The sequence below is a fragment of the Petromyzon marinus genome, chromosome 46 (assembly GCF_048934315.1).
Source record: "Petromyzon marinus isolate PM22_M1 ecotype Great Lakes invasive population chromosome 46, UKy_Petmar_22M1.pri1.0, whole genome shotgun sequence".
Classification (NCBI taxonomy): Eukaryota; Metazoa; Chordata; class Hyperoartia; order Petromyzontiformes; family Petromyzontidae; genus Petromyzon; species Petromyzon marinus.
Window position 1 is genome coordinate 13284234 of NC_133712.1, and position 11854 is coordinate 13296087.

Consider the following 11854-nt stretch of genomic DNA (forward strand, 5'->3'; position numbering starts at 1 on the left):
ACTGTATGGGCATTGACAAGGAAAATGGATGTGAAGCTGAAGGGTGTGCACACAAGCCTGGAGAGATGTAGGCTTGGTATTACACAGAGCAGCAGGAGGAGCACATTAATTATAGAACACATACACGATATAGAAATGATATTGACAGTTAATAAAAGTAAATGGGCTTGAGCAGCACACATCGCTAGAAAGGATGATGGCTGGCAGAATCAGAAGATGTATTTATATTGGAGGAATCCTATGAGCTATAAAGCTCTTTTACAAAGATGTCCAGTCGGGGCAGGTCAGAACTTTACAGCAATCAATACAAAATCACGATAGGAGTGCAAAGTATAGAAAAGGTAAGCAAATCACTTTTTAAAAATATGGTGGTCGATAAATGATGGGAGTGACAGTCAGGGGGGGTTCATACTCAAGAGGACGTGGATCATGGAGACTGAGAAATGAAATCAGCTCGTGGAAAAAGGGGCTGGAAGAAGTATTGCATTTCAGAACCATGAAAAAAAACTCGCACAGTAGTGGACTTGGAACTCTCTGCCGACGGCTGTCAGTGAGTCCAGTTTGGTTGGTTCCTTTAAGCCCCGCGTAAAAACATGTATCTTTAAGAAGGCATTTACTATCTTAAACGAGGCACTTCTTAGCTGTCCCACCTCAATTGTCGTTGATGTAAAGCGCCTTGAGATGTTATGATGAAAGGTGAAGTTGTATAAATTATTCTGAGTGGCTTGAAGTTATTTTGTTGAACCAGGTGACAACTCAAGAGACCAGGATAGTCTCATGTGAAAGTGTGACCTGAGGCATTAGTCTGCTAGTAGGGGGTGATGATAACCACGTATGATCCCAATTGAGCAGTGTGTGTAATTTTTGAAAATGGAAAATTTGGAACCAAACACCAGCACAAAAGTGGCTGGCACAGTGGCCTGATCTTGTGAATTACGTCAGGGGATCTTTTCAACGTCCAGTGTAAAGCAGACAGCGTGCAGTAATAAGTCATTACACCCACAGTAATAATCAGGGCGGCCGCTGAATTCGAACTGTGAACCTCTGCAACGAACAGAAAATGCGCTTCCGCTAGCCCACGTCTCCACCCATTCACCATGGCTGATGATGAAGATGACTACTGCTGACATATTGAAAGACATTTGCTCGTCATTCCACTTTTAACGCAACAACCAAAAGTGGAACAGAGATGGTCCAATACGTACACAGTAGCCTTCCAACAGTGAAGGGATCATGGCTGGTGATGACTGAGAAAGTGAGGGCCGCTGTGCACAACCACACGTAACAAACACAGAAACCGCGCTTGTCCCAGTGGAAACTGACTGCCCTTAAAAACAGTCTACACAGACTACACCGTGTTACGTTTATAGACAAAGTGATTTTACTCGTATCATTCCGGGCCCCAATTCTGCAAACGAACAAGCAGTTCGCATAAGCAGCAAGTTTTCCAAATTTTGTGTCGTTACTCATAAAGTAACGCCGTGAAATGAGACACCACGAGCGTGACTGCGGGCACATTAATTATTCAGCAGCGAGGAGGAGTTCTGTATCACTTGTCGGTGCAGGAGGCTGCAACACAAAGACAAAAATCTGCTCATGTAGACCTATACTGTTGAAGCAAGTGCTGTTCGCGAGCACTTATTGAGACCGTAACAGCCCACGTTGGGGTGATGTGGCCAGCGCCACACCTGACCACCATTTTTTCTGCAATGTTGAAGTTTTACACGCTGCAAAGGTATTAATTTTGTAGGTGGTGTTGACCTAGGAGATAACAGGCTTAGATATGACGTTCCACGGATGCTAGCAGTATCTGGAAACTGAACTTCTGGTAACCAAGATCGTAGGAAAGTGCACAAAAACCAGTGCACTACTATCTTTAACAACACACACAAATAGAGGCCTACAAAAAATATATAAATCAGTCACCCTTACAAAAAGCAACGCTGAGCGTAGTGCTTGCCGCAGTCTGTGTGTGTTAGTGTGCACATGTAAGATTCTACTAGGAAGTTTGCAGCAGCTGCTTTCCAGCAACGATGGGAAATGCAAATGCTCACAACAATGAGCAAAATACCAGGCGGCTAAAGCACATCACGTTGGTACGGTGGCTAGCACAGGTAATGCATCCGTCAGTTATCTCAGTCAGTAAACCCATAACATCAGGGTGTGTTCCATAACCTCCTGCCAGAAATCCTTGAACACTTTACATGGCCTCAAAATGCTTTTCAGGCCATAAATCAAAGAACCGATCACGTGCACACACACATAAAAGGCTAAGATCCTCGTTTCAGGCAGTGCATGGTGCTGGCCATACCACCCCCTTGCATGCCATGCCAGCCTTATTAGGTGCTCACTTACAGAACTTGTCCCAAAAGTCGATAAAGCTATATGTGGGATGACTGGTAAAAGATGCTACTGAATAGTTGGCAGCAGTTGCTATAGAGCAACAACGGGAGGATGAGAAGTGACGCAATTAACAATCATCAGAATGCCGAACGGTTAAGATACAATAAGTTGGCACAGCAGAGAATGCAGGTGGGGCATCTGCAATTTTTCTCAGTGAATCCATAATAGCTATGTCGGTGACATGACCTGCCAGCGGAGCCTTCAACAATCGAAAGGACCTCAAAAGGCATAGATTGGTACATACACAGCGGTAACGTTCCACAACTTAGTGGCAAATAACAGTTGTTCAATAAAGAAAGCTTTAAGTCAAGAAAGAAAATGTTGTATACTGTATTATAAAGACAAAGGTCTCCCATGAAGCCTACAAGGACTGTTTAGGGCAATGGCTGTTGGCGAGTACCCATGTGGCCAACATCACATCCCACCACCTTCGTCTCCCCAGTGCTGATGTTTCCACACCCTACCAGATACTCATTTAAGTCTGCATCAAACTAGGGGAAGGCCAGGACTGGTTCAGAGATTCATCACCAATGTTGACTGTGAGCCCGAATCGAACTCGGGAAACTGGGTTCGTAGTCCAGTGTGCAACCCACCATCCTACTACTCCCCCCCACCACACACTAAACAGTCAGCCATGCCATAAAACAAACAGCGCCCATGCAATGCACTTTTAATATTTATATTATTTTCTTAATAGCGTCATCTTACACAGTTGGCAAAGCTTACACTTCACCTTTACCATAATAGCCACAGCCGTTTACTGTAAACGTCCAGCTCGCTGAAATAGAGGCACTACAAACCACGGGTGAAATTTAAAACGGCGTACGCCACAGTATTAAGAGATGGGCTACCTAATTATTCGAGTAACAGATTACCGTAATCAGTTAAATTATCTGACCAATCGGTAAACACGAAAATAATTGAGGGAAAAAGTGTCACCTCTGTTCCCATGTGCTACTGGATGGGAGGTTATGGGGCAGGGCTTGGGGGGGGGGGGCTACAATGTTTAACAGGGCCAAAGTAATCGACCACAAAACAAGTATTTCATTATAATTGTTTGATGATTACTTGGTTAAATCGACAAAATCCGCAGTTATACACAGTATTAAGAATACAAAGTGTTGCAGGTGTATTACAATGTCTTGGTTAACCACATATGTCATATATGTGATTAGATAATTTTGTTAATTGTTTGTTAAAAAAATAGATAATCGCAGGCAAAAAAAGTAGCGTGATGATGCCTTCATCCAATTATGAACTGGCAAAGCATCGTCAGTTTTTTTCTATGAATTTAGAATGCAATGGGTTGTGACGTCACATTCGAACGTGCCATGCAACATGCCAATCGATTTGCTCACAATTAAAATTGAACTCGTTTCAATGATCCATGACATGACATTTGGACACCAACATGTCTGACTGTTTTCACCACCAACAACACTGACCACCAACATGACCACCAACAACACTGACCACCAACATGACCACCAACACAGTATCTGGTCCACACTTGTCCACCAACACCACCGACCACCAGCATAGAGCTTGCAGCACCACGCAATGCAACCAAACGGGATGGTGAAACACATTTTTATTTGTGCGCCCATAGCAAAAGGCGCTGCATGAATGGAAAAATGGAGAAAGAGAAAAAAACATTTGGGCAAACTGCAAATAAGGAGCCCTGGCCACATGCCCATGGCATCGACACAAACACGGCGCCTGTGCACGAGGGGCGGAGGAATGTGCGGCCCTGCGATCGTTTTTTAATCAGCGCCTGCACGGTGCCAATAGAGGCGACTGCGTGACTGCGATTATAATCATGTCAGCCCTCATTAAAACAATGCGATGAAGCTTAAGATAGCACTGCAGGCACGAAGGGGCACTGCCTGCTGGCACTGTGTATTGCAGTGACACTCTGAGAAAGGTTATTTACTATATACGTATCATATTAAGGTGTTATTACATGTGTACAATGCTGAGGAGGGCAGGGTACCGAGACGGGGCATTGGAGTGGCACTCAGAGGTTGGCTACTTTAAGAAGAAACAAAGCCACATGATGAAGATCATGATGAGACGGTGAGAGCAGATATTGGACTTTGAGTGTAAAACTTTGAAGAGCTCACAATCTAGCATAAGGCAGCCAGGGTGAGGTGTGATTGTATCACATCAACATCAGCCATAACGACCTATTGACCTTGACAATACAGATCTTTAAAAAGACCATGAAAATGTATGTGTTCAAACAAGTGCAGGTCAGGGCACATTTCCGTTGTCAGTCCTGAGTCAAAAATGGAAATTCCTCATTCCTTTGGCAGGAACCTCACTTACCTGGAACAACCACTGTTGACTTGCACCAACTGCTGCAGCCAAAGCAGAATGATTCTCATTATAGCGCAACCTTTTTACACCAACCGAAGCATAACATATAATACAACCCGCATCTAAAATTGAGTCAGCATGCTAGAGAAGGAATGCTAAGTCAATGACGCAAACAACCAGATACTCAGTGTAGACTACATATAGTTTACGCCCAAGACAGGTTCAAACATCTATTGCCACTGCTGATTCGCATTGGCCAGCAAATAAAACAAGTCACACACACCGTTCAAGGTCAAAAGGTTATGACCTATGCTATTTATAATGGCAAGCAGCACACCTTGCCATGGCTGCTTTCTGCTCAATGCATCAGCTGTTGCAGAGTTGATAACTGACCTCCGAGTTCTGCACTGACTATCTTATCAGCGCTACCCTCTGGTTTTAGGTCTTCTCCTTGGTTGCCAACCTCTGGGTGCCATTTCAATGCCTGCCTTGGCAATCTGCCCTTCTCTAACCGACATGTGTCACCCATGACAACCTCCCTCATCCTGATTATAGCTACAATACCTTCTTGCCAAGTTAATTTCCATATCTCCAAAATGCTTACCCAATCTTGTCACGACTTTCCTAGCAGTCTCCACATGCACATAAATTTATGTCCAGAAACTTATTTGACAGTCATGTACAGACACAGTAAGAGCCCCCCAATTACCTTCAACAGACTAATGGGGAAATTGCTGAAAGCAAGCATATATTAAGGCTGACAATGGTACACCCACAACTGCCAGACTGGGGTGACAACGTGACCGTGGTGTATTTTTACAATATAATTAAGTATAATTATTGAATTATGTTGTCATAACAACCATTGCCTAAAAATAATCTGACAAACTACAAACTAACATTATAAACAATAAGCCATTGGATGGTTCTTTGGAAAGATTTTTGTTCCAACTTTCTCATATCCCCCAATGTTTTCATGGGGACCTCACTACACAGTCCACAGAAAAGCATATTTTACAATTGAAATAAAATAATTAAAATTAAACATAATGTGTAGCCATTGTCAAAACACTGCTTGTTGAAGACCTGCCTATACTGTATAGGTCACATTATGTGACCATACTTAATCACCTTGCATAGTGAAGGTTCGTGAAGGTTGGAGAAAGGAGGGACAAGCCATGGTTAAGATATCACTGATGTTAGTCATGGCCAGGAATCAAAGTTAGGTCACTGAGTTCATAACGGTGTGCCAACCAACGCATCACCGCAATCTGAATATGAAATATACATGTGTTCTTAGTAACGAGAAAAAGACACCGAGCTTAGTGATTCAACTCTGACGATTCAAGGAATAATTGTTTTTCTAATACCGTGATGACTGTAGATTCATGGCTGAAGGTTTTTTTTTTTACCTGAGACAATCAAATAAAAATATACATGGTGAAAATAATCGAGTTACACACGCAGAGTTCAATGTATGTTTCATGAGCATAGATATCACATCAAATCAATGAATTGTGACAACGCTGAAGTGTTTTATAAATTCTCTTATTTATGGTGTATTTAGATTTCTTTTGCTGATATAGATTTACTTTCACTTCTGTTGACTTTTCCGATTGTAATTGTGTTTATAATGAAGAATGGAAGCACCTTTGTTTAAAAGCAAAAACAGAAAATTATTTCTCGACGAAAACCTGAGTAAAGACAATGCCACAGTAAGAACAAGATAACACGTGAAAACAGAGTTAAACATCACAACAGATGTTTTAGAGACGCACATTATCACTCACATTTATACTTAACATTAGCAAACAAGTTCTAGATTGTAACAACTTGCTTGTCCATGAAAGGATCACCGAGTCTCATGCTTTTTCAGGAGGGTCCTGCCAAGTTGTTGCAGTACGGGACAATGATTGTTATGCATTATTCCAACGGAGTAATTTGCGGATAAATGTAAAAATAAGAACCACGAAACAATGGCCTGCATTTTGCGAAAGATGGCACAGGATGTTAATGGTTCATTCACCCGAGTGATGGTCAGGGAGGCCGCTTGTTTCGAACCGTGAACCTCTTGCAACAAGCAGCGACCGCGCCATCGCGAGGCCGCGTCATCATGACAGTAAACATAACAACCAGTTCTCGTGCAACAAAAAATATATACGCACACATTCAAACATTACAAACCTCAAGTATAACAGTAGTTGTAGTGGAACTAATTAAAGCGCATTATTAAACATCATAAAGAGCAAATAAAAGTTGTCGAGTGTAACTAATTAAAGCACAGAGTTACCCGTCACGAATGGCAAACACCGTAACAGAAAAAGGCCTCAAGTTCAACACCCCAGGTCTCCTTCGGACACTCACCTGCTTTATAAAGTACACGAATACAGTTTCAGGCGATACACCATCCCAGTCAATAAAGCTGCCCTCTCTCTTCGCAATGGAGGGCCATTGCCTGAAACATTGGAGCCTACTGTATACGTCTCTCCTACGAGGAAGTGTTAATAACACAGGCAAGGTTGCTTTTAAGTCATTGCCAAAACGTCCGCTTGTTTTACAATCTGAGATAGAATTTACAAGGCAGTGCTTGTTGTTACTGATCACGCAAGTGAGGTGTTGGTATACACAGCCGATGCTGTAATGAAATTCCACTATTTAAAGTTTAAACAACGAGGGCCTGGCTGATGAGCTGTAGAGGCGCCAGACAGGTCTTTCACGCTACTGTGCATTAAGCAACTAGAGCCCTGACTAACAACGATGGCGCAATGCTGACTTTACGGTACATTACATTTCCACAACCCAAACCAACTCTGCCGTCTTGGTAACAGCCAGACGGGAGAGCGGCGTAAGTTGTGGTGACGGCACGTGCTCCTCCGTCTCGTTATGACGTGCCCTACCAAGGTGTTCTCTCTTGGCTCTAAAATAAAGTCTATTTAATTTATCGGTTTATATCCAGAGGACAAAGTCAACAGCGCACGATGACCTCTAAGATTTCACCATTTATGAGCGCAGTCTTGAATAATGAATGAGAATTTACACAACGTAATGACTATTACAGGGAGGGGAGTGGTGGCGCAGTGATTTCCGCACTGCTCTGTGAACCCGCAGACCTAAGATCAATTTCAAGCCACAGCTAACATCAACGGGGATCGATGTTTGGACCAGTACTTGGACTCCTCTTTTTACCAATCCTCGCTGACCAACGTGGGCAAGTATGGCGAAATAATCCCCATGACTGTCACAGGACTGAGAAGGCTTCATCTAGAAGTCAGTATTTGGCATTGGGCTGCAAATCATTATTATAACTGGTTGTTACATCGCAGCACTGTGGGAGATGGCGACGGCTTGGAGAGGCCTTCATCCAGGAATCGACTGATCAAAGATGATGATTAGGATGCTTAGAATTGGGTTACCTACCCCTTACATCACATTTTTACTGCCGATATTTTTTTGCAGAGATTATAGATGTGTGAGAAGCAAGCAATTACTCTATAGTCACAGTATTATGATAAAAAAAATAATGTCCTTTATCTTTCCAGGATAGCCTCAATGGAAATCAAAACCACATTTTAAGGAGGAATGTTTGGCCATTGCCATGATAGTTTGGCTGGTGCATGTGGGAGGAAACCGAAGAACCCGGAGAAAAACCATCAGGCATATGAAAAATAAAACTACTCAAAAGCTCTGCTGAGGGCCAACCATGGGGGGGAAGAGGGACCCGGGGCAAATCACACCGCGTGGGCCCCCCAAACGCCTTCAAACTAAACCGGAAGTATTATATCTGACACCATGACGTCAAAGCGGCCCCCCCCCCGTCACAAAGCACGGGGCTTTTTGTGTTTAGTTTGTTGCCCTTGCCCCGCACTTCCGATTAACACGGTTGGCTACGTATGGTGGCGGACGACGTCTTGGGCGCGTTCGCTCCATTAACTGTCACTCAGTCGTGAGTCTCCACCATCGGACATTCTTCTTTGACAAACGAGCAATTCCCCAATCCCGCAAACGTTCTCAACAGTCAGGATGATGTACAGGATTTAACTTTGCTGCGAGTTTTTTCTCAATGATCCTCATTCTGTCTCTAAATGTAAATTCCAAGCATGCGTCTCTTACTGCCTCTTTGCACATTTTTTTCCTCGATAAAATCCCAATTAAAAGCAATGCAACATTCAAACAACCTGAACGCAGCGTGGTCACGGTGCTGAAAAAAACGCACGTTCATGTAAACTGCGCGACTTTGAAAAAAATAGCAGAATCATCCATTAATGTGTTGTATTTCTATGCGCCTACGCCGATGCTCCCCGTCTTCACCAAACCCACAATGACCAGCGTGGCGATAAACCATACAGTATATTCAAATACCCCCCCCCCACGACCCATACGGCTAGGGGACGATCCTCATCGACTAATTGAGTGTGAATGTAGTAGGCATTGTTTGTAAATGGACTGAGCGATGGTGTAACGGTGAGCGCAACTGCGCTCTAAACCTGGTGATCCGATTCCCGAACACGGCTAACATCAGTGGCGAGTTGATAGCCTAAACTTCCCTAACCCGCACCGAGATCGGTGGTCGAACACACCAGGTCGATACGTACGGCGTGGGAACGGCCCTCAGTCTCTTACACACAACGAAGCTCTGGGATTATCACTCGTTCAACACAAACACAACACTCACAAAGTTTAAACGTTTAACCGCTTCCCAACTAAGCTATGTCACGAGTCCGTATGTCTGTAAAGGGCAGGGGGGAGGCATGATAACTCCCTTAAAGACGCTGAAATAGGAACGAAACTTTAGAATGAAGTTGTTGCTGTTGAGGGAATGACTATAACGTACAGAGAAAATTTCGGACAAATTCATAAAAAAAGCTTTGGCGCAAACATTTGGAGCCGGCGATCCAGCGATAAAAAGAGCACAGAGTTGAAGGGCTTACAAACGTGACCTGACAGCTACACATGTCGGCTGCCATGGTGGTAATCGATACTTCCAGACACAAACCGCATGTTGGCAATCGTTACAGAACCCAAAGCGTGAGCAACAACTTTTCCCATCTTTGATGATTACTACTAAAACTTTACAAAAACGATTGTATAGGCCCGTAGCGCTTGCACTATAACATTCCCTACATCATGTACGCATAGCAACAAGGTATTGACCAATCGCAGACACTCCGGAGACGGTCACGTGAGAGCGCTCAACCAAAGGGCGCCGAGGAAAACAGTGGGGACGCCTATCCGCTGTGTGAAAACAAATGGACTTAACCACCAGAGGTAAACTGAGGTAACGCCTGAAATAACACCGCCGCCGATTGTAACTGAGGAAACACCACCACCATCATCTGAGCTAACGGCCACCACTATCTTACGTAACAGAGGTAACACATGACCACCTCGACCTCTGTCTGAGATAACCGAGGTTATGCCTGAGGTAACAACTCCACCCCCTAAAGCTAACAACACCAACACCACAATCACCACTTTCTCAGGTAACGCCACCGTCGGAGGTAAACGCCGTCACGACTGAGGTAATTGAGATAACACCACCGTCAAAAGTTAAACGAGTTTAATACCAGCACTACCGTCTAGAGGTAACTGAGGTGAACCAGGTCACCCGTACAAATGAGACTGATCTGGTCTCTTTAGTCACCTGGTTAAATAAACTTGTCTTAACACCACCTCTGTTACCGAGGTAACACCACCACCATCACTACCTTAAGTAACCGAGATAACATGAACACAGCCTGAGGTTACTTGAGGTAACACCAACACTACCTTCGATAACTAAGTAACACCACCACCACGGAGGTAACTCCACCACCACCGCCGCCTAAGGTAACTCGGATAACCCCGCCACCACTTAGTTAACCTTCGTTAACTGTGGTAACGCCAACACCACCACCGCCGCGGCCGCCGTGGTCGTCGTTAGTTTTTATTATTATTAACCACGGGTTCACCTGCGGCTGCGGCGGCGGCCCTCAGCGCTCTCGCCTGGCAGGGGCCCTTGCGGCGTCTCCTCTCGTCGCGAGTTCCCAGCCCCTGCGGGAGGGGAGGGGAAGGGGGGGCCCGGGAACGCGGCGGCCATCAAAGAGCAAGCCGCGTGAGTGACGTCACGCGGGAATGACGTCACACGCAGGGCGGTGGTGGGGGGGGCGCCGTTTCGTCAACTCGCCCAGCGGTTTTTGCAACGTCACGTCGCGCGGTTTTCAGATCGCTCGAAACAAGCTTCCTCCGTGACGTTAGGCGTGGATGACGTCACACGCAGGGGGTGGGAGAGAGGGGGGCGGGGCGCCGTTTCGTCAACTCGGCCGGCGGTTTTGTGACGTCACGTCGCGAGGATTAGTTCTGCTCGAAACGAGCTTCCTCGTGACGTCACCAGCACTAGTGACGTCACGAAGGGATTCGTCACACGCAGTGGGTGGGAGAGAGGGTGGCGGGGACGCCGTTTCGTCATCTCGCACGGCGGTTTTGCGACGTCACGTCGCTCGAACTGAGCTTTATCGTGACGTCAACGGCGTGAGGCGACGTCGGGGACGTCACGCGGGGAACTTATCCGGCCGCTGGTTCTGAGCGACGTCACTCGCCCATTGTCATTCCCCATTGTTCGCGGAGAAGAATTGTGACGATTTCTGTTGCGACTTACGCTGCCCATGCCTGTCAACCCATACGATTCACCCCGTATTCTTGTACAGGGAAATTGAGTTTTTCAGGTCCATACGGCGTGCAGCCGTTTTCAATGCGGGCAAACACATTTTTTGTCTATTTGATTGTGTTTCCCCCTTGTGATGGGACTTTGCAGGGTGAACGTTGAGATTTATAAGGGCAACGGGGGCTGACCAACAAGGTCTAAATTGGTCTGTCATTAGGTAGGCAGCACTGATAAGGGGTTGCCAGGTATGGGAGAACGACTCGGGAGGCGCGAGGAGGAATCCCTGACGAGCAGAGAATACAGCAGCAGGCACACCGCGAGCCGGCACGAACAATTGCCCACGCTCTGTGGTCCTCTGTATATTAAGGTGTTATCGCCCGATTCGTGAGTTGTTTATGCACGTGGGAGGAAAACCTGAGCACCGGGGGGGGGGGGGGGGGGGTACTGATGCTGTACTGCCTTCTCCTGGAATTGAACTGTACCGAGATTTGG

At 45.5% G+C, this 11854-nt stretch overlaps 1 protein-coding gene across 2 annotated transcripts in view; it reads right to left on the minus strand.

Moving 5' to 3' along the window:
- LOC116952393 (serine/threonine-protein kinase A-Raf-like) overlaps positions 1-10848 on the minus strand; it is a 43068-nt gene extending 32220 nt beyond the window's left edge. Inside the window, exon 1 of one of the 2 annotated variants that reach the window (XM_032971740.2) lies at positions 10671-10848. The gene's annotated coding sequence lies outside the window, so the exon portion shown is untranslated. Of the gene's footprint in view, positions 1-7086; positions 10313-10670 lie in introns of those variants that run through there. The other variant, XM_032971742.2, reaches the window with a different exon arrangement.
- Positions 10849-11854: the final 1006 nt, after the last annotated feature.